The 25659-nt window shown below is 32.8% G+C and overlaps 1 protein-coding gene across 3 annotated transcripts in view; it reads left to right on the top strand.

The window, feature by feature from the left end:
- LOC130450190 (uncharacterized) overlaps positions 1 to 25659 on the top strand; it is an 81839-nt gene that overhangs the window by 47856 nt on the left and 8324 nt on the right. The gene's annotated exons all lie outside the window — the stretch shown is intronic.

Raw genomic sequence — 25659 nt, 5'->3', positions numbered from 1 at the left:
AGCTTGCAAAAATCGATTTTATTCATCAAGATAATCTCCTTCAAGAGCAATACAATCATTCCAACGCTTCTCTAACTTCTGGATACCATGCTTGTAGAAGGATTTGTCTTTTTCATTAAAATAGGCAGCAATCGCTTCTTTATTTGAGCCGAATTTCTTACCGACGAGCATTTTTTGAGAGCAGCGAATACCCAATAGTCACTGGGGTTCAAATCTGGATTACGGCGACTTGTGAATCGGTGCATTGTCTTGGTTTTTTCCTCGACATACGACGTGGTTTTTCCTTGATTTTTGCATTCAAACGATTCAACAACTCTATGTGGTATTTGCTATGGATTATCTCTCTCTTTTGGAGATACTCAATGAACAATATTCCATAGGCATTCCAAAATACTGAAGACATAACCTTCTCAGCTGACTGTTGTGCATTTGGACGTTTTGGACGTGGTTCACCTGCTGCAGTCTACTCAGATGATGATCGTTTTGATTCAGAAGTGAAGTGATGGATCCATGTTTCATCCATCGTCACATATCGACGCAAAAAATCTGATTTATTACGTGTAAACAAGGCCAAACACTGCTCTGATCATCAACACGTGGTGTTTCAGATCGACCGTGAGTAAACGCGGCACCCACTTTGAAAAAAGCTTTCTCGTGGTCAAATACTCATGCATAATTGTAAACACACTGTCTTCTAATAGATGGTGTTAGCTATCTCATGCAATTTCAATGTACGATTAGATATAACCAATTTGTGGACTGTTTTGATGTTTTTTGGAGTAACCATATTAATTAGACGACCAGAACGTTCAACATCATCGGTATCTGTAGGACCACTTTGAATCCAGCAAACCAATAACAAATAGTTCTTTTCGATAGAGCAGACTCCGGATAACACCTTTTAAGCCATTGCTGAGCTTGTACAGTATTTTTTTTTTCACTAAGAAGCCAATGATAAATAATACAAAATTGTTTTAAATCAATTGTTTTGAAAATAACAAAAATAGCTTCACTTAAATGACTGTCACTTTTTTCTGACTAATCGAAATGTCATGAAATTTGCAGTGCCATCTGTGTGTCAGTCACACGACTTATTGAGACATGTAATATGTTTCAAACAAAAAAATGTTTTAAATTGATGATATTCAACGTAATTATATGTTTCGGTATATTTTAGTGATTTTTTTTTGTTTTTGAAATTGAAATCTGTACAATTAAATATCGTTACAAGTAACTTTAAATGTATATAAAATTTTTTTTTAAATATCTAGAAAATATGCATAGATTACATTAAGATTATTTAAATCAGTTTTTTTTATAAAACTGATCATGTTGCGAAATATATATTTATGTTGTTTGTGAAAACATGTATATTATCTATAATTATATAACAAACTATTTTTTTCGCGATAATTATTTGAATATTATAAGTAACCTAACAACTTTTGTCTGCCAAAAAAATAAGTCAAATTGTTCTCATGGATACTACCTTGAACTACAGCGTCTCTAAATAATTATTATCGGATGTGTATACGACATTATCGTTTACCTGATCCATTATGGAAACAATTTTATTGTTCATACCAAAATTGCAATTATTTACTGAGGAAGTTACATCATTTTTTCAAGTATAATTTTAGCTGAAAGGAATGTGATTGATTGGATAATTGCTTTTATAATACGTTTTAAGTGAAAAAACTTATTTAGCAAGTACAACGTACATGTTTATATTAAACAAACGTAATATACTACAAGTGTGAAAAAATATGTGATATGTGTGAAGTAGAAGGAAATAAAATTAATGAACCGCAGAATAAAAGTTTTAACAAACTAAAAATGAAATTAGCCGGTACGTTATTCGATAGTCACATTAAAAATTGGATTAATCTTTCATGTGACAGTATTCTTTATAATTCAATCAATACTCTTTCTAGAAGTACTCAAAAATAATCTGTTTATATAGATTATTCTTTGTATATAAATGGAATGATATGATTAATCTAAAATTATACGAAAAAAGCACTTAGACATCTGAATAAATTGAATATTCTACATATGTATAATAAATCCTTCACCTTCTAAATAGGATCGCCAGGATTTTCATTCATTTCTTTTAAGCGCGTTACTTGTTTTGATGTCAAGAAACTATAAATACTGCCAACGCAAGTCCTGCAAGGAAAAAGGACCATTCAAAATAAACTAAATCCCACAATGAACATTTCTGACCTAATTAACTCAGTATTTTAGTAAAATATCTTTTGGTATTTATTTTGTAAAAAGGGTATCTTGCCCCAAATAATTTGGTATTGACTACAACTTGACTAACACAGGTAAATAACTGCTGTTTAATATATTTTGCATTTACATGATGAATATATTCTGGAAATCGATTTTTTTGTATCAAATCTCATATTTTTCAATTTGCTTTTTAACTTTAGATGAAAGATAGAATGTGCATGAATAAAACACAACTCAAATCGTCAACAGCTACATGATTGTTTTGTTAAATCATCTTCCGCATTCACACAAGACCTTCATTTGTAAATTTGAAGGCTACTTCACCAGTGGATAATTATATTGGAATTCCTAATGTATATCAACATGAAACAGGTTTGGGACAAAATATTCAGAACGTATCTGAAAATCATAATCAACTAGTTTTTCCAAAAAGATTTGTGAAATTACCAGCGTTTTTACGTGATAAAACTCTTTCTAATTTTTACAATTTCGCTATGTTTACTTGGTAATTTTTATTTATTTATAAACAAAGGGGATTTACTTATACGATGGCGGTTTAAAGGAAAATTGATCTCCTTAAACTTCACACACTTAGTCCAGTCAGTTTTCAATTTTTACAAACCCTCAAAACAATTATATTTCATAAATAACACTAGCCACGACTTTATTGTCTGAACAAAATAGTTTTTCCTTTCTCAGAAGCAAGTTCCTCTAATGAATTGTATAATTAAAAATTTTGTATTTGTTTCTGGGGTACCAAAATTGCATGCAATATCACACATCGATATGAAAATATCCTACTAGTTTTCGAAGCGGACGAGCTTTTAATCAGCATCAAGCAATCTTGGCATTCATCTATATTAACATTTTACGGTAATAACCAAACGTTCAGCATGATTTGTGTTGATATTGTTTCTATCAAATACAGAGAATCACAAACAAGTTAATATTTAGGTACTTTTCAGCGGTTTCTTTGATTGTTTGTTTACGTAAAAAATAATGTTCAATTCCCCTCGTATTTGGTTCAATAAACACTTGCATGTAAAGGTTTCCACAAGCAGGCATATGATGCCGTCAATTCGTTTAAAAAAAACAATCATTTCAAGTTTTTATTCCCAGTATGTTTAGTATCATAGTTCAATACGCAACACCTTGAACACGATATAATCAAATTCAAATTTTTACACTTCCCAACATTTTGTTATCGTGAATATTTGTTATTATGAAATCCACTTAAATTAGTAATTAGCTAATGTCAATACACAATAATTAGACGTAAACAAATACATTATAGTTAAAATACTTGCGATAATTTTTATAGTTTACATAATATGTATAGTAGAACATCGTTATTGGGAAGCCTACTCCACCGAGGTGGTTGAAAAACACATAAACTTTCCTTTTCAACCGCAAGGCTTAAAAGGACCTTCCTGAATTGAAATTTGTGCAAGTGTTGGACCTTCTAGCAATCTTCTGCCCATTGGCTTGGGGATCATGTTAATTTCCGAAAAAAAGTGGTTACTCTTGTCATTAATGCAATCAAAACCACACAGTCCCCTTAAATTAATCTTCTGCGATCAATGAAATTTTCTAGAAAGCCTGGTTTTCAATCTCCAGAACTCCCCAGCCTAGAACTCGAAGTGAGGAACCAGTTTTTGATGATTACGATGACTGATTGCAACCAGTCAACGATCGATGATTCTAATGAAGAAAATCTTGCAGAAGACAGTCAGTCCAGTGCCTACGAGAAAGGTAGCACTTGCAGGATTTGCAACCGCAACTTTTTCGAGTGTAACATCAGTGATTCATCATCATATTTGGAAAGAAACCTAGAGAAATATTTGAAAACAATCATTACAATCTATTCAACATTCCCATTGGATTTTTCAAAATTGATAATAAGTTTTATTTTCTATGGAAACATCATTGTAAATAATAATAACAGTGTTTTTTGTAGCAAATATCTTATGGTACAGTTATCCATTTATACAAATAGTTGACTCCATTTTCTCTATCACACGAATTAGTACAAAAACAATAAGTTAATAATTGAATAGAACTTCAACGTATGACTTTCTACGACAATTACATTCATTTATAATTCGTTAAACGTATTGTGTGCAATTTATAAAGTGAAATCGGTCACATTTTCATGCATAACTCGTTAAACAAAGAACGATTTCATGGAATTTAAATGTTAGTTTACAGTGTTGAATGTTTTGATATAAATAATAGGAAGTAAAAGCCCTTTGAAACAATGTAATTGTTTGTGCTACTCCACATAAAATCTCTTGACGATTTGACACTACTTTACTTCCGGTAATTATGAAATTTATTACATATTTGTCGAAAAATCATTATAATATTATTTATTTCTTTTATTTTATTGGCTTTCATTTTAACTGCCCATCAACATCTAGAAAAACCTCGTGTGGACAATTTTCCTCAACAAAGTTAACAAATAAATTTTTTTAATTGAACATTTGAACCAAAATTTGGAAAAAAAGTTGATTAAAGCCGCCAGAAATAATAATCATCCTTCGGGATTAAGATCATCTACACCTACAGAAAACAAGTATAAACCAGATTAGCAGAGACATTAATGAAAAATAATTTTTCTTATTTACTTGGTTGTAGATCGATCGTGAATTCTTTATTTTATTTCTTTGGCATAAATTGGTTTCATCAACTTCAGATTAGCAGCATCTCGTTGATGTTCATACCTATTAGCAACTGATTACATTACCTAACCTCAATAAACTCTTTTGACATTTTGAAAACAAAAAATTAATGGAAATTGACACGAAAAATATACAAACAATAATTGAAAAGTTTCTTTGGAACGCAACACTTGCTAGCCGCTTACATATACAACAAAAATTGAGCAGAAAGTAACAAAAATAGTCCCACAAATCGGTACCAAGAAATGTCACTTTCGAAGAAATTATACCTAAGTAATATATCACGGAAGAAGAGAGGAAAATGGAAAAATTTCATAGAAAAGAAAAAGTTGTTAACGAGAGTTACGAATACTTTTTTATTTTATACAAAATGGCTAGTATTTCTCACATGAATGGAAATAGTTATTTGTATTCCAAAGACTGAAAGTGCTACTTAGTTGGACAAGTTTGAAAATTGCGAACCACGGCGTACACAACATTTTTTAGACGACGCTTAAGATCCGAAACTTTTTCAATTACACTGAGGAAAGAAAATAAACATTTTATTTATTGAACAATATAATGTACTTAATCATATTTGCAATGTCAGTATTAATTTATTAATTATTTGCAAAAAGTAATGTTGATTGTACTGTCAACTGTCAACATTGAAGTGGCCAGAGTAACATTTAAGTAAGTTAAAGTTGTCTACTCCAGAGCGTCCCGAAAGTGTGAAAGTGCAGTACGTATATGTCACTTTCATTTCACGGAACACTCAAAACGCAACTTTCGGTATTATAAATAAATACAGAACAAACAACTAAAAAGTTCTTTGCAACAAATGTGCAACAACGAAACTAATGCCTTGATCAGATTGGAATCTAATCTCACCATCGTTGGGTCTGAAGGGTCTGAAGGAAGGGTGGTACTAACTAATCTAGTTTGAAGTTGCCTGTATAAACTTGATGAAAGAAAAAACTACCTGTCACGTTATCTCCGTGTTCCGTGACAATTTTTCTATGCCATTCACACAGTATGATACCTTTTCGTGTCAATGTTGTTCATTGAGACCAATTTCCTGCCAAATTCTTCCTTTACAATCGGCATTTTAGTATTTGGGGTGCACCATATTGGAAAGACCTGGTGGTTCCCGAACTAAGTCGATGATAAGCTCGTCGTTCATATTACAAAAATGAGGTACACAAAGAAAATATTTAAACTGAAAATATCGGCGATGACTTATTTCTTATTTGCACGGTGAATACCGGAAAGGCACTGAGAGTGTCGTTGCCGTTCATTTTTGAACACGTCACGGATATGTGTAGAGCGAAGTTCAAAAGTTTATTAGTTTTTCCAACGTCTGGATGATAAAAAATTGACCCGAATCGTCACATAAATCGTTACCAAGAATTCGATTTAACAAATAATACTAAAATAATGTAGAATATAACGAAATATATTTTAATAAAGACTAAAAGGAGTCGAAGCGTCATATTTTCATCTGACTTTATCTGAAAAATTACAAAAGAAGCCAATTTTAAATTAGAAGAGACCAATTTAGAAGCAATGGTTAGGTTGAGAATGGTAATGAGAAATTTATGACAAAATATAGTGACAAATTTTACAGGACTGTGAATGTTGTAAGCGTGATGTTTCTCGTCATCTTCACGTACCAAAATGAATATCGACTTTTGTCTAATTCACCTTGATATGTCCAAAATATCAAAAGGGTGAAATTTATTGTTTTCTAATAAGGTGAATCGTGTAATCATAATTTTCATATTGTATTTGTATAAAGATTCAATTCTTCATTTGTGTATGTATGTAGGAAACGAAAAGTAAAGAAATTGGATTCTTCTTTGGGATTATTAATGATTGTGATGTGGCTTACACGAGAATTATAACACATTATTATTCACTAATAAATTAATGAAGTGGCGTTATTAGTCACACATACGGTAGCAGGAATATTTTATTTGCAAGACAGCTACATAAAACGATATCATTTATTTACGAAAATATTGCTACATAAACATTGTTTTAGCTGTGTTTTGTAACAATAACCTGCCTATATACTAGCACATAACCTTGCACTTATTATATATTACACTCTCACTGTTTAATACTCTTTCAACATTACAAAGGATTTGAATTGAGTGCGAATTTCTTGACCTTTGAATGATTGGCTGTGAATAAATTACATAGGATAAATTACTACTATTTGATAAAAAAAAACTATCGTTTCAATCTTATTAATAATAAATTGGTGAACAAGGTTGCAGTTTTTCAAGAAAATAGTAATACAATATTCAAAGTAATTAAAAATCGTTTATTAAAAATTCGATTTTAACGTTATTTAAACCATCTATTGTATTATAACCGTAGAAAATGCCTATAGATTTCTAATAGCATTCATTAAACTTTCTTAGTACTATAATTACATAAAATTTGATGTACAAATAAAAACAACATCAGAAAAACCAAAATTAATTTATATTTTTCTTTCATATCCAAAATAACTTATTGAGCCCGTTTTGCCCAATCACCACAAACGGATATAGCATTCAACAAGACATGTAATTGATAAAATTGTTTTATACAAAAAAGAATTCCCTTTTGATAGCGTTCCTTGCGCTTCGTCTATTTTACGATCTCTAAAATCGTTCTTCTAAGAGAGTTTCTAGCAGTTTGGTAGATCAATTTGATTTTATTGGATTAGTAAACCAATACCTCTACATGCGTCAATAAAACGCAAGATTATCCTAAAAAATTGCCGTTTCATAAGACTTTAAAGCCGCAAAACCAATGTAACACCATCCCAGCTTCATCCCACACATTCAATGAGACCCGTCTCTCTCAGAATGCTGAACTTCCTCGACGCTGCTCGCCCTTCTTTCTACTGGTATCCTTTTCTTTTCTTCGGGATAGTGTCATGTACTTTTGGTCGAGCGTATTTTTCGCAGTCTTTAGAATCGAAAAAGTTCTTAGCTAACTTATTATGTCCAAAACTTGAACACTCTTACTCTTCATGAATTAGGGAGTCCTGTGCTTATTTTTGGTGTCTTCACTGCTGGTCGTGGTCCAACTATGTTCACGGCTTTAAATGCTTGGCTCTTTCTGCAGTATCGATTCTTAGTTCATCAAATATCCTGCATGATTTTTTAAATCTTCTAACCCAATACTTCATTGATCTGCTGGGTTTTTGAACTTAAGATTCTGGTCCAGAATATTCTCCAAGTATCTCGTAATCTAACTGATTTCTTTTTCCATGATGACCACGTTCTCTTACTATATCAAGAATGGTTGAAGAATCAAAATGCTAGTAATTCAGTGGATATATGGTATCAAATGTAATATAATAATGGAAGCTAGGGGTGTACCAAATTATAATGAATAACGTCGTTTGTTGTATAGATAAAACTTATTCCAGATTTTCCATTTTCTTTTTACTTTGATCCACTGGTTTTCCTAGTACGTTAGCGATGTATTTTCAGACTTCCTCCTTTCTAATTTTGTTCTAATGAACAGGATTAGCAGTTTTCTGTGAAAATTTGGATATTTTCTTTACTAATATATAAAAATCCTTCGAAACGACATCTAAAAACGGACAAATGAAGGTTTAGGTTTTACATACTTCACTAATCGTAACATAATATGTTCGTCCACAATTGGATACACATTTTTATTGCAACAAAAATTAGAATAGTATAGTATACCTCTAAAAGAGTCTGGTTTGGCTTGCGTGAGCTTGTATCCGATCCAGGCTAGCCGCTTTTTGGTTACAGATCAAATGGAGCTCGTGGCAAGTACTTGCGACTTATCAATGATAAATAATTGGACGAATGAGGATACACAAAGTATCATTTAGGGATAACAGTAAGGACTAATTCATCAAAAGTGCCAAACAACTTATTTGTTTCGTATTTCACATTATATATAAAAAGATTTTGAATTCCTTCAATATTCAAATCTTGCGAAATAGAATAGATATGTTCAAAAGTACTTAATTGGTAAACAATTTTCAATAACCTGTTTGTATACTTCTGATAATTCGGTGTCGGTAAAAAATAACTATAATCGAGTTCTTTGATCTCGTTGATTACCTTCATTTTATTACGAAAACAAGCGTGTTTCCAGTTTTTGTACAAATGTGATTATAATGCAAGCTAATTATGTAACCTTGTTTTTAATTTTCATTCTATTTTAGTATGAAAATCGATAATTAACTCTGAATATTTCTTTAATTAAAGATAAAATTTTCTTTTTCATCTTTCTTTCAACTTGTAACTAATTTCTAGTCATTCAATGATTATAAAGACCAATCAAATCTTCAATGTAATTGCTTAAGTTTTACAGAAAAATGCAAGAGAATATCAGACTGTTTTTCATAAAATCATTGTTTGACAGTAATGCTCTATTTTTTCGTAAAAAAATTCAATCTACACACACCTTAATTACTTTCATCTCCGAATCATGATAATATATTGTATAATATCTGTATTTTAATGCAAAAAAAGTTATTTATGCAGTTTTCTTTCGTAGCACAGGATTAGTAAAAGCAAACGTATACACTACGAAATGTTTATCTGCAGTTTTTGATTCTGTCGATATTCTCAGGTTAATGTTACATAACGACAACACACTGTACATCAAGAAATTGGTTTTTACGTGAAAATTATGGAACAGTTATTTAACATCCACTCTATACATCTGATTGAGCCATATGTGATTTCCGGTTATTCTTTTACCTAAAAACAGTTACTTGGTCGACTCTTCATGATGGAGGATGATATAGATGAGACAATTCTCTGAGAGAATTTTAAAAAATGACTTCTAAGCTTCAGCAGGTGATGACTACTATCAACATAAAGCACCCGATTTTATTGTTAGTCAGTTTTAAAGAATCGATAGCAGTTTTCACAAAATTATCGAGTTCAAATGTATATTTTGCATCACCCTGTACGGTTATTCTCCAAAAGATCGTGGAATAATAGTAAACAGTCCACCGTTATTTACTCGACTTGCTCACCTACGCATGAACTTCTATTAGCAAGACTTTAATTTGCCACTTGACCATTTCTCCTGAAGTTCAAATCAATTATTTCATGACTAATGATTACATCTTTTTTCATGAATAACTCAGATTTTTAGAACCCGAACGATTTTTAAATATAATAATATAATCCATTGCAACTGTTATTTTCGATAGTTGCTTGCGCGTGAAATTTATACGAGGTGTGGCTATTAAATAACGAGACCGGTTACGAAAATTGGGTTTTATTATAAAAATTATTCTACATACGAATGCTCCCCTTCATTATACTCCTCTCCCCTCGCCACACACCTTTCCATACGTATTTTCCATTGATCGAAGCAATGCTGGATGTCTTCTTTGGTGAGTGCCTTCAGGAGCTCTGCCGTTGTTTGCTTTACCACTTCCATCGACTCAAATCGGGTCCCTTTCAAAGCAGATCTTTTTCTAACCTTTCAAGGAAGTCTGACAGACCTATTGACGCAAGAGTTTTTGATCAGGTGTCAGATTTTTTGGCACCAACTTCGCACAGATTTTTGTCAAGCGTAAAATTTTTCTAACCGTTTCTTTATCGGCGTTTAAAGCCTCGGTAATCATCTGGATGCTCATTCGACGATTTGCACGCACAATTTGATTGATTTTGATCACTGTTTCCGGAGTTGAAACAGTCACTGGACGACCTGGACGCTGATCATCTTCACAGCTCTCTCGAACCTCATTACACGGCTCAAAAACACGCGCGCGAGATAGAGAATTGTCCCCACCCGTCTAAAGGCGCAGTTTCGTTATTTTATAACCATACCTCGTATTATCAAAGCGGCAACTTTCATTTTGTGCTGATTATTTTAACTGGAATAGTATGAATAGGTAGACAGATCTATTGTGGAGCTTTATTCTTCGTAAGGAATCTATCAGCTTGAAATTATTTCAACAAACCTATTATTTTCATACGTCTATTCAACTTAGATCAGATTGATTAGATTCCAATGTCTTTAGACCGTCCATATACGAGGTTGTATGGGTGCACCTCCACAGTTATTTCGAATTTGTTAAAGCTACTGTGTATCAATGGGTTGTTCTATTAATTAGTGCGCTTTCACCTTCTTGATAAGCTCCCAATAATCATCACTGTACGTCCGTGTTATTTGCCGATTATGTATCAATATAGTAGAATGATTCAATCAATTACAACTTCGAGAATAGTTCTTCTCGTGTGTTATTTAGTAGCCTGTTGCTGCGTCCTTATCCATCACACCACCGACCCATAGATTATCATACGTAGATGGTACAAGAAGTACCTGGCCCAAAAAAGAAAAAACAAAAATTTTGGACAAAATCTCCTTTTAGCTTCATATACTTTTTCCAGCGATGTTCAATAAGTTCGATACCCTTAAAATAGCCAATAACTGCTGATATCATCTCTTTAATGTTGCACCGTCTTTTCCTTCTTTGGATCCGGTTCTTCGTTTTACAAATTCACTGAAAACGTTCACTATTGATGGCTGTTAAACAAATACTAAGCAACGTGGGGTCTTCAAACTTGTGCTGTATAGATTATGTACTATCTAATATCTAATTTACCAAGCAATTACTGCCGCCTCTAGGTCAGGCCAGGTACATCTGGGACCATCCTCGTATAATAGAAAATAAGGAATGCGACTGTGATATCGAGCATATAAGAAGAGATCTTGTCAACAGAATGACAGATCGGGTAGTCACCAACGAAAGAAAAACCACCATCGATGATAAACATCCCAGGAATGAGACGAGTCGTAGTTCTAAAAAAAAGAAGAAAAACGTTTTTTCATAGTTGAATTCTTTTCCTGCTTTGACATTTCATTTACCACAAAATTCGACACACAATTTACTATTATCAAGGTTATAGGGAATATTACACAACATAATGAAAAATGCTTAATCATCAAAAATCAAATATAACGATGAGTCATTCAGATAATGAAGAAAATTCATTAGAAACAAATTTTTATCGGCATCCATTTATCATCCAATTCTATTTTTCCCATATTCCTATTCTTTGTTTTTGTTTTCTTCAATACTCTTTACGTACACCTTAATTTTGAATCAAGGTCACTCAATATGGAAGATAACTTTTGTTATTTCTTCAAGAGTCAATGTGATGAATCTTGCACGTTACTCAATATGATATAAACTTCTTGCCACTGCATTCTGGTTTATAAATGAAAGAAATCAAATACCAAACGTCCAAATAAATGCCAGCAACAATCGACGAATCAACAATATTTACTATAGACGACTAGAAAGTTAGTTTCGCAAAATTGATTGATTGATAAATCAAAAGTAACAATTTTTTCCTTAGAATTGCGCCTTGCATTTCATCGCACGATGTGTTTCGTCAACACAAATATACACGCCATCTCTTCTCGTAATTGCGAACCAGAAGCTAGAATATGTTGTCGTTCATGAAGAAACCCGTCAAATTATCAGTATGAAGTTTGTAATTTATTAGAAACAAATTTTTATCGGCATCCATTTATCATCCAATTCTATTTTTCCCATATTCCTATTCTTTGTTTTTGTTTTCTTCAATACTCTTTACGTACACCTTAATTTTGAATCAAGGTCACTCAATATGGAAGATAACTTTTGTTATTTCTTCAAGAGTCAATGTGATGAATCTTGCACGTTACTCAATATGATATAAACTTCTTGCCACTGCATTCTGGTTTATAAATGAAAGAAATCAAATACCAAACGTCCAAATAAATGCCAGCAACAATCGACGAATCAACAATATTTACTATAGACGACTAGAAAGTTAGTTTCGCAAAATTGATTGATTGATAAATCAAAAGTAACAATTTTTTCCTTAGAATTGCGCCTTGCATTTCATCGCACGATGTGTTTCGTCAACACAAATATACACGCCATCTCTTCTCGTAATTGCGAACCAGAAGCTAGAATATGTTGTCGTTCATGAAGAAACCCGTCAAATTATCAGTATGAAGTTTGTAATTTATTAGAAACAAATTTTTATCGGCATCCATTTATCATCCAATTCTATTTTTCCCATATTCCTATTCTTTGTTTTTGTTTTCTTCAATACTCTTTACGTACACCTTAATTTTGAATCAAGGTCACTCAATATGGAAGATAACTTTTGTTATTTCTTCAAGAGTCAATGTGATGAATCTTGCACGTTACTCAATATGATATAAACTTCTTGCCACTGCATTCTGGTTTATAAATGAAAGAAATCAAATACCAAACGTCCAAATAAATGCCAGCAACAATCGACGAATCAACAATATTTACTATAGACGACTAGAAAGTTAGTTTCGCAAAATTGATTGATTGATAAATCAAAAGTAACAATTTTTTCCTTAGAATTGCGCCTTGCATTTCATCGCACGATGTGTTTCGTCAACACAAATATACACGCCATCTCTTCTCGTAATTGCGAACCAGAAGCTAGAATATGTTGTCGTTCATGAAGAAACCCGTCAAATTATCAGTATGAAGTTTGTAATTTATTAGAAACAAATTTTTATCGGCATCCATTTATCATCCAATTCTATTTTTCCCATATTCCTATTCTTTGTTTTTGTTTTCTTCAATACTCTTTACGTACACCTTAATTTTGAATCAAGGTCACTCAATATGGAAGATAACTTTTGTTATTTCTTCAAGAGTCAATGTGATGAATCTTGCACGTTACTCAATATGATATAAACTTCTTGCCACTGCATTCTGGTTTATAAATGAAAGAAATCAAATACACTCTCAAAATGTTCCATTTTACGGCGGATTTATAAAAAAAATTAGTAAAAATAGCTGGAATGAAAATTTCTCATAGTTTTACTGTTTTAAATCGTAAAAAAAACGGTTTTGCAAAATAATCCTTTACAAAAAATTATGTTAATTGTATACTTTCGCGGCCACCTGGTTTTTTGTTTAGGTTAGGTTAGGTTGGCTCTAGAAAATCGAAAAATGGATGGATTTTAATGATCTTGGTCTCAAAATGTTCCATTTTACGGCGAATTATATAGAATATAGAATATAGTACGAAACTATTCACGAAAATTGATTATTTTTCATCGATTTCATTTTAAGCTATAAAAACTGAAAAAACCATTCTTTTTGGATTTTTTTTTAAATTGTTTATTAATTTATGTAGAATACAAAAAAAATATAAGAACTTTATCTGATAATGAGATAATTTTTTGTAAAGGATTATTTTGCAAAACCGTTTTTTTTTACGATTTAAAACAGTAAAACTATGAGAAATTTTCATTCCAGCTATTTCTACTATTTTTTTTTATAAATCCGCCGTAAAATGGAACATTTTGAGACCAAGATCATTAAAATCCATACATTTTTCGATTTTCTAGAGCCAAAAAACCAGGTGACCGTGAAAGTGTATAATTACCAAGAAAACCGTCAAATTATTAGTATGAAGTTTGTAATTTTTTAATTTCTCATGTTTTCCAAATGTACAACTTCATATGATTCTGACATATTCTTTATTATGTTTTGCTTTCTATTCGAATAAAAAGAAATATTACGACTTAGTGTTGCACAAATATAAAAAAACTTCTAAGCGATATAAAGAGAAAGCATACTACAGAAACGTGTTTTGTTAGTGTTTGTTGGTAGATACTTTGTTGAAATAAAATATATTTAGAAAGTTACGTGTAGCGGGGACACTACTCGCACTCGGAAAAATAATTTCGTCCCGTTTATCGCTTTTTATATTTTAATATAACGACTTCTATTTCTTATTTTCTTTGACGTAAGCAAAACAGTGATTTGGAACTTTTAGAACTTTTTTAAACACAAGTTTAATTTTTTTATATATAATGTGAATAAAAATATTCCGATCCAATTGCTTAGCGGTACAGATACGAGGTGAGACCGAAAAATTCATCTACTTTAAGTAGTATATCTCAAATACTATGTGTTTAAACAAACAGTGCTACTTATTTAGTACTAAAAACACATAAACAATGCCCAATGTAAAAAATAATCAATACTGTAGTGTAATAACTTTAACAAGAATGCATTTGTGTTTGACTTCTACGTGTCCTGTTTATTTTGAATTATTATACCTATTACTCAATATCTACCTAATATTGTTCGGGTTCTTTCCGAAAATAACAAATGCTATAAACAACAAATGCATTTTGACACGATTTTTACCATTGAGGAAGCCATAACAAAGTATAAGAAAGCCCAAAACACAAAACTCACGTTGTCTGATGCGCGTTTCTCTGAAACTCAGAATTCTGAGTGTTGATGTAGTAGTAGGTTAATAATGTTAAGTATGAATAACACGAACAGTTCCAGAAATTCCAATTTATTATATAAAAGATATTTTGAAAAGAAAAATACTACAAAGTTACTATTTTACGTATTTTACGTATTTTTACACGGCACCCCGTATGTATCTAATAGCGAATGACGTGAAACGTTAATTGTACTATCATTAATAAGGAATTAAGATCCATTCTAAATTATGTGGTGGAAAAAAACATGTTATGTGATATTACTAAATTTTAGTTCAGAATTTTTAAACATATACGTTCAACCTTGTCAAAAACAAGTTAATTAATTGAAATCAAAAAGGAAATTGGTGACATATCGGTTTCTAATTAGATTAAAAAATGACAAATTATTTTTTGAAGGACCTGAGCTCGATATAAACGATTCTACATACGTCTATACAACGCACGTCACAGCGTTGTTCTATCAGGATGTAATCAGGACTCATTGGTGTTATATTCATAGTTTTAAGACTTTGACACGAAGAAAAAGGAAGACTCAAAAAGAGATGGTATGCGAAGATCTAATGAAGAAAGTAGTTCGAAACTGGAAGGTGAAGACAAGAAAATAATGGAAGAAAATTATTACCACGCTATGGACTAGAATGACTAGATGGTCTGTTCATATATTTCAAATGAAAATTGTCTGAATTAAATTTTACTGAATATCAACGAAAAATAAAATGTTCATAACGTTTGAAATCTAGGAGAAGACCTCTTAAGAACGAACTCAAAAATGTATTAATGGTTATGTAAAAAGGACTTAACTCGCCCATTCATGGCAACAATAAGGAAGTTAATGGTATCCGTATCCACTTTTCTTGGATCTAGAATTTGGAATCCTGTAGGGTCAATTTTGATTGAGATAGATCGTTCTACCAAATTCCCCATGTTATCAATGAGATTTTTGTCTGGTGAATTTGCTGGCCACGATAATATTCTGATTCTCTAGATCTCATTATGTATAAGATCTAGCAATGGAAATGGAATTAGCCAAAATTTTCTTCGGATAAGATAAATAATAGATTCAATAACGTTTTGAACATATCAAACCCTCTGTCAAAGTGCCCTATAGTGTGAATAGGCTACGTACGACGATCATGTATTCTGCTTTCCCAAAAAATAACTGACTTTTTCGGTCTTCAAACTCTATATCGCCGACAATTACTAAATCAAAGCTGGTTTTCTCCGAAAACAAGTCATTTCACATCCAACTTAAAAGCCTGTCTCAGTGTTCTAGTACTCAATGGAAGGGACCTAGCTATTCTTAATGGTCTCCAAGATGGCAAATTGGTTCCAGCTGTATTGTGGTACTGAAAATGAATCGACATGCGTGCTTCTGAATTAAGTTCGTATAAGTGAGACCATTATGGCTCTATGCCGACGTATTTAACCTACTATACACCGATTTTTTATTGTATTAAGACGCAAAATTTCACATTTCCATTCACCGTTAGTTTTCTGTTAGTGTATCCGAGATTATATGATTCGGCAATCTTTCCAATTGCTAGGCGTAATTGCATATTCAACCCTATGACACAGATGGTCGCACTGGTCTTCTTCGTCTCGGACAATCTTCTCTTCTCTCATACTATTTTTTCTTGCCGGGTCAGATATGGATATGAAGCTCGTTTTTGTAACCGAAGCTAGCCGTATAGCCCCCAGATAGATAGTTCACTTTGCAAATTCGTTGCTACCTGACTGGTGAACACACTTATGAACCTTATGAAGCCGATTTTTGCACTGGTTTTCCTCGTCTCAGACTGATGCTCTATATCATATTACCTGGTCAGATATGCCACAACTATGAGTAGCTCAAAGTCGAAATGCGAAGAATTTAACCAAAAAATGCATTCGGTTTGTTTTTATTTGACGACCTTGTACATTGTATTTCCTCAACAAAACGGTTTCTGTATGTCGAGTTGTATGGATAAAGGAACATTGAAATTTCTTTCCGCCAAACAATTTTCAATATAAACAACTCCGATAATAATATTAAACTAGATTCGATTTTATTTTTGAAATTTTAAAGTACAAGTACAACGAATTCTAAATTCATCGTGTATTGTTTACCATAATCAAGTTCTTGTAATTTTATGAATTTATGAGTAAAATCTTTTGAATTATTTATACTCAATGAGAACATGACGATTTCAAAATAATGATATTAAGTTTTAAATTATGTAAAAATTGTCGAAACTTAAGTATCTTATTAGACAAAGCAGTGTATTTTACACCTTAAAAGAAATAGAGAAAACCACCACTAAACTAGATAGTTTTGATAAGCGGATTTTTAATACGAAATTCTCAATGAATAAGTTCAGTTATTTTTAAACTATTTCTTATTAATCAAGAAGCACTGATGTACATATTTGGTTGTGAAGCAATGACTTCTATCGACCTTGCTGAAATTGAAAATCTTGTAGTGTGCGCGGGCGAATCGTTTCAAAACGTTATATAGATATTTTAAATATCTTGTTTTACCATATTAGACCACGTTAGAAAGTATTTTGTGTATCTAAAAAAATTTTTAACTTGTTTTATTGTGACCCTGAGAGTAGGTTGATACTATATGTGAATTAATTTTATATCATGAACAGATAATTAGAATACTTGCTTTATGTAATCTGCCTATTCGATTTTTAAATAAAATAAATTGTTAATAAACGCCGTTCCTTCTATTCCTATTTATTCAGTATTCTAACCAAGTGTCGCATAATTTATAATGAGATTTCAATTACATTCCAATCATAAACCAGTTTGTGACGTTCGTACCTTATGTGTAACATGATTGTTACATAATATGTAATTATATGTTTAGATTCAACGTAGATCTAATCATTTATATCAATTTAACGGGGATTCACCGAAAGTATAACGTGCTATTTGCATTTTATAAGCTGTAATGCTCGCTACCAGCTACTGTTAGCTGGTCTTCCTCACAAACGAGACCACTGATCATCTATGAACGGTGACAGATGACAGGTAGGCGGAAAAAAAACAAATATTATAATTTTTACTTTATTAAAGTTAACATATAGTTAAATTTGCGTAAAGTGCGATACAAATATTACTTTTCCCCCTAAAGAACCCGATATAATGGCTCCCAATGTGCAACTTTAACAATCAAAGTTACAATAAAATTTGTCTGTCATCCTTCACCGTTTACTCTCTCTAAACGTAAATGGGCAGTGGTCTTGTTTGCGAGGAAAACCAGCCACAGACTAGGTTAATGAATGCAAAACAGAACAATCCACCACCCCATGTATGTTATTCCGACAGGTCGTCATCGTAATTACCGTCACGTTGTTCGCGCGTAGTGTCCTTCCTCATCCCCTAGTTCTGTAGGTCTTCTCTGTTTGTGAAGAGTAGTGTCCAGTGCCTATACACTATACACCCTTGACTTCTTTGTTGTTTTGTCAACGAGTAGGCCTTCCCCTTCTATAAACTTGTCCTTGATGTATAACAATGTACTTCACTACGAATCCTCGGTCTACAAGCTAGCTCGGAAATAGTTAATAAGCGTCCGCATATATTTCTTCGAAGCTTGTGGCCCAGGAGACATTTATAGCGATATTTTGTTGGGTCTATTCTTGTCTTGTTCCCATACTATCGAGGCCACACCACCAATTAATCCACAGAGTCTTGCTGGTCTCACTTTTTCCTTAGTGTGCGTTAAAAGTAAGTTCTTGGTCTATTCTGACGTCTAGATGTTTGTTTTCTAAACTTCTTCGTTGCTGCTTTTTATATTCTTCATTCAGAAGCTGGTGGGCGAACTTTCAATTGTTATTAGTGGATTTGTTACTACAAAAACATAAATAACGAACTACTTTCATAATAAAAAAATGATTCCAATTAGATTGAAACTAATGCGGATTAATAAATGCAATTATTTAATCCGTGGTGATTACGTCTTATACAGGCAAATTGTATAATAGCATATTCCAATTGCTATGGAAAGTATAAATGAATAACAAGTTAATTAGGACAATTTCCATGTAGGGAAATGCATAACGTGCTGGAATTTTTTATCAACAACGACGTAATTAACTTTTACTTTATTATTATTCACGGTGCATTGAAATGTGACAAATAATTTCATGCACCGACTACTGAAATAGTTATTGATATAACTACTTTTTTTAATAGATATAACTCGACCATCCAAGATGGGCTCTATAACTATATTTTTTTTTTCAAAAAATCTCAATGGTTCAGTCGAAAATGAACTTGGTCAGCGAGCTGTTGCTAGACAATTGGATATGACCTCCGCAGAGGTTTGAAGAGTCTGTCAACGTTATAAGAAGACTAGAATCTTTCGTAGGTGACCTGGAACAATTGGAAGGCGATTTACAACTGCTCGTAATGACCGTGTTTAAGCAATCGTCACCTTAAAGCCGTTCAAAGGCAACGACAACTCCGTGAGGTGCGAGGAGTTACTACTACTTAGCGAACTAAAACACGATAGGAAAATAACCTGAACGCTAAATAACCTGCGATTGTTCCAGGTCATTTATGTTTTGTACATGATCATCAAGAAGAATGAGGATCTGTTCTGTTCTCAGATAGGTCCAGAATATGCCACCACGGTAGCGATCGAAGAAAGAAAATGTACCGAAGACCAAGAGAGCGAGTTGCAAATTGCTGCTTTGAAGAGCCGAGTGCTTATGGAAGTGGTACTGAGGTACAATTTTATACGAGCACGAATCGACCCTTTGTTTAACGGCTAATATAACGGGTCATACATGGGAACCGGATGTTTTTAAAATAATCATAAAAAATTAAATATTTACTTTAAAAACGTTTTATTGGTACAGAAGCCTGGCATTTGTTCCTCACTCACATACGAAAAATTATGTCCGGCAAGTTATGTTCATTTTTGGCAATACGTTGTTGCCTCAATTCTTTGCAGCATGTCTACATCAACCTGGGAGACGTGTAGACGAATTGCGATCTTTAAATCCTCTAAAGTACGCGGTTTATTATTGTATACACGTTTCGTCACTCATAACGATATCAAATTTTCATTTTCTTCAAAAATGGTAAGAATTTTTCGACAAAATTGTAATCGCTGCTGGGAATCTTGCTCTTTTAACTGCTGCACGACGGCTATCTTGTAAGAATGGAAATTTAGATCTATATGCAGAATTCGTCATATCGTACTTGTGCTCATTTAAAGTACTGCTGAATGCCTCTGAATAGAGCGGCGTGGGCTTCTGACAAAGGCTTCCCGTACACGTTCAATGTTCTCCAGAGTGCTAGCAATTCATTGTGGACCCGGTGGTTTTTCCACTTGTTCGAAGGGAAACTTGCGATGGATCATGAACTTCAAAAATATCCGGTTCTCGTCATTGACCCTGTATATCGAGGAGATTTTAGCAATTCATCGTCGACTACATTGGAGACGAATTTACTTTTATGCGTGACAATGCAAGGGCGGCCACCGCCAGATTCGTGCAAGATTACATTGCAGAAGTTGGTTTTCTGGTTATGGAGTGGCCAGCGTACAGACTCGATCTAAATTCGATAGAATATATATAGGATGAGTTAAAAAGGAGAATTAGTGTTAGATCTATCCCAAACTCGATCCCAGAGGTTAAGAAACAAGTGCTAACTTGATTAAATCTATGCCTAATCGTATGAGAGATGTTATAAAGGCAAAAGGAGGTCATACTATTTATGTTAATAATAGAAAAGCTTAATCCATTAATGTCAGTACGTTAAACATAAGAAGTTTTCGTAAATTTATACTCACATCTATCAAATTGTCTTAGTTATTATATTTAAAAACAAACAAAAAAGTTAGTGACTTGGAATTTGTGAGGTAGATGAATCAAGCTTACCCTAAAAATTATTAGATATATTGTTTTATTACAGATAAGAGGGTTGTTACTTGAATTTTGACGTATGGCAACACTGCTGTGAATAAATCAAATCTGACAATGTCGTAAAAGTTTGACATTTTTAATGGTGAACGTTTTCTGTGACTTTCGGTGATGAAGCACCGTGTTTCGATGGTTTTTCGATTTCATTCGTGGTCGCACTTCGCACACAAAATTTGTTCGCGCCCGATACAAATTGTCGCCTGTTTTTTAATTTAACATTATTCGACTGGATCTTCCGCTAAAAGAGAATAATTTTGACACTATTCCTGACTTACAGAGGGCCAAACCTCGCGCTATTATTATAAAGAAAATAAAGGTTTCAGCCGTGGTAGTGTTTAATTTATGATTTTTTTGGACTTTTACTGTCTGTTATTGAATTAGACACGGGTTCGGTGACCTATTACATAGATTCCCGACATTTAGCAACAGCCACATCATGTAGTTTCCGGTATGAATTATTTTTACGTCTGGCTTTATCATACCGCGCTAGGATTATTTTAAAAGTGCTTGTTATAAGTAAAATGCTCTTCTGGATATATAATTATCTTACGACTTGAATGAATCTAGTTTCATCTGCGAAAGTTTCAAAATTACATGTTAATGTATATTAAAAATTGTACGCTTCAATTTATAAAATTCTAATATACCGCGATAAAAGAGAAAAATAAAGAAAATAATAATTTCTTTAATAATTTCATGTTACACATACCCAATTATACTCCACTTCACGTGTCGGAATGTGTACCGTACTTTTAATATATTCATGACCTCATTTAGATTTAACTGACCAACTGCATTCGAACCGCATTTTTCATAAAACCGCAAGTAATATTTATGAAATAATAATAACGAGGAAAAGAAATTGAATGTTTCAACTCACTAATTTAACTTAAAAAATTTCTATTATCTACAAAAAACACAAGAAGTTGTTTTTTATAGGATAAATTTCTTCTTTATAAAGTTAAAACATACTGCGAGAGGTAGATGCAAACCCCATTTCCAATGGAGTCACGTTTATGTTAAATGATGCAGTTAATTGCCACAATTGTAAATGGATGTGGCAACATAGAAACAAATGCCTTTGAAAGTTGTGTTTAGACAAGTACGAGGATGATCCCAGAAGTAACTAGTATGATCTGGAGATGGTGGTAGTTGCTTGAATATATATGTTTCAAGTTTTTAGTGAATTTGTACACATGGGAAACATTGGTCATCGTAATGTGATACAATACTTTTATTTGAAAGGCCTTAGCCCAACCGATATAAAAGCTGAACTAGATTCTACTCTGGGTGAGACTCCTGCTTCGTTATCAATTGGGTAGCAGGCTTAAAAGAGGCCGTACTACCTGCGGAGACCAGCATTGACTAAATGACTGGACGAACGACTTTTTGCCACGTTTAAGCGAAAAATTAAGCAAAAACGGCCGAACTCGGCTAAGAAGAAAATTGTTTCATAAAGACAAAGCACCAGCTCACACATCCATTATTGCAATGGCCAAAATTATTGAATTAAAGTTTGAATCGCTACCTCATACACAATATTCGTCAGATATAACCCCCTTGGAATATTTTTTGATCCCAGACTTGAATGGATCTCGGTGGTCGAAGATTTTTCAACAATGAAGAGGTTATGTTGGCAGTTATTGGCTATTTTGAAGAGCTTGACGATTCTTATTGTAAAAAGGTTACTGTTGCAAAAAATGATGTTTTGTAGACATTGAGAGACAATCTACATTTTTCGATTTATCGTCTTCAGACTAGTTTTTCTGGTGATATCGGTAGAATAAGATCGGAACAAATATGTTAAATACTCTAACTTAAATACCTAACCTAACCACTACGGTAGTAAATAGAACTGTCTCGTTCTGAACCGGTCTAACCTAGACGTACTATTTGTTCTTCTAAAAAAGTCTATTTTCTTGGCTTCTATTTTTTTCTCAAGTTGTTTCTTTATACTCCACGTTTACGTTTTATATACCAATCATTGCATTGTAGATTCTCAGTTTTTCTTGCTTTCCTATTTTACTATTCCAATCAGTGATTTAGTCATTGTTCTTGCTCTATAATTTCTTTGTTTTCAAGTTAATGTCGATTGTATCCTCTCCTATAGAGACAAGTCAGTGGATTTGACGCCCTGGACCGATTAGGTTTGCTGCCCCATAAATCAAGGAAAAAAAAATCATTTAATAATGAAACAAAACAAATATTCACATTTTTAGTGATCCACAAATGCGCACAGAAAAATGCGTAATGATATTTCTGTATATAGAAATGCCTCCTTTGAATTTCTTTTTTTAATAAATAGGTTAAGTTGCCTCAAACTCATTTTGTTTTCATGAGAATTGTTCCAATTATAGAGCAAGGGGGGTCTTATGATTAGCTCTCATTTCCGGTTCAGATATTGTATCCAATTTGCCTACAAATACAAAATTGGCGGTAACTGCATAATAAGATTATTTGCGTCTTCTGAACTCGCTTAACAATTAGTCGCATATTGGGAAGACGGTATCGACTCTAAAACGATCAGTCCTTGTCTAGTTTCTTCCTCTTAACTATTCTCTTATGGATGCTTCTTTATTCTTCTGAGCATTTTCTTTCCTCAACTTCTTCAAAAGCATCGAAAAATCCTGTTTTGTTTCTACGAAAGTGATGAGTGGTTCGTAGAGCCTGGAGCCCTACATCTGCGTCAACACCTATATTAAATTGTTTTAACACAGATCCTCAAAATTCCGACAATATGACCGTTTTTAGACAATTTAATTGAGCCAACAGCTTCATTTTTAACCAAAGCCTTCTGTGGGATCACGTCTTATACCTTTTGGAACCGATATTAGCTTGTCCTGGGCTGACCATCGCCATGGCTCTTTGGTAAATATGCCACTGAGACAAGTACTGTGCCTTTTCTACTGTCTCTGTCTCAATTAAGGATATAATAGATTTTCAACATGAATAATTAAATAGGAAAAAACATTTTTTGAGGATAAAAACAATGTGACCAGTATTACTACTAGAGTTAAACATCACAGTATAATTAACGGATGTAAGGAGTGCGTGGAAACTAACTACGATGTAATACCACTCCAAACTATCCTCCATTCGTTTATATTCATTACTTTCCATCTTATCCCATTCAATGTACCTTCTTTCTGCCTCTATATTGACTTTCTTACTCCATATTCCTTGGTCTTTCTTTTTGTTTCTGTTTTGCTTCTTGTTCCGTATACTCTTCTAAGCATTTTGTCATCTATCGTTCATTTCATTCCCAAATTCTTAGAGGACACTGTGGAATTGGAAAGAGAACTGCGATAAAAGGCGTAATAATATAATAAGTGTAATGTAATCTTCAGTATATAACTTCTAAGATAAATTGTAAAGTAAAAATTCTTCTTATGCTAACACAACATTCGCCCTTTTGCTGTTTATTGTTTTTTTTTTCATATTATTGTTTCATATAAAACACGATCCACGTCACGGAAATAAGTAGAATGTAGTTATTTCCATCGTTGTCCTTGAGAAGAGCACCGTGGTTCTAAAATAGCCACGATTCATCAATCGTGCATTACAAAATAATAAACAATCATTGCCGAAGGGAAATGTTTATAATCAGTTAATAATTTTTAATGAGAAAGTGTTTCGCCTCGACTTATCAAAAATTATAATACAGTTAAATCAAAAGTTCCGCCCAAAAAAAATCAAAACCCACAACTAATTTTGGATGTTAAAAGATAATTGCTGTGGTTACGAGATTCGGCAGTTGTCCGGTAGCTTATTAACAGAAAGTGAAGGCTGTTATGAATGATTCGCAAAAAAATGAGATTCGATGTTTGAAATATAGTTAAGTACATAGAAAGTGAAACGAGTTACAGTAATATTTTTAACATAAACTAGAAAGTGTCGAAATTATCGAGATGATATAAGAGATGGGTCATTACAACAAATTGGTTTTCACTATATCGGTACATTTTAGTTTACATATAAATAAATCAAATTAGATTTTTATATATACAGTTAGGTTAAGTTATGTACTGCTATCTGGTTGAATTTGTTGAATGATGTTGATTCAACAATAGTTCTACGAAGACGGTCCTTGTCCAACAGAAAACACAAAAAATTCGGACAAAACTGTATTTATTTTTCAACATAATCTCCTTTCAGCTTCATATACTTTCTGCAGCGATGTTCAATAAGTTCGTGATTCTTTTTATAACAAGAATCGCCAAGCTCATCAAAATACCCAACATCACCTCTGCATTGCTGAGAAATCTTCAACCAAGGAGCCATTTTTCAAGTCTGGAAACAGTTAATGATCCGAGGGGGTTGAATCTGGCGATTAGGGAGCATGAAGTAGCAATTTAAACTTTGATTCATCAATTTTGGCCATTGCAATAACAGATGTGTGACCGAAGCATTGTCAACTGTAGTTATGAATAGATTAGAAAAAATTAATTAGATATACACAAATATTTTGTTAAAATAAACATGAATAATGAGTCATAATTTGGAAAACGACATTATAAGTTGCTTCCCGATTTATTATTTACTTT

Source organism: Diorhabda sublineata, chromosome 11 (genome assembly GCF_026230105.1).
Source record: "Diorhabda sublineata isolate icDioSubl1.1 chromosome 11, icDioSubl1.1, whole genome shotgun sequence".
Taxonomy (NCBI): domain Eukaryota; kingdom Metazoa; phylum Arthropoda; class Insecta; order Coleoptera; family Chrysomelidae; genus Diorhabda; species Diorhabda sublineata.
This window is presented reverse-complemented; position numbering and strand designations above follow the sequence as displayed.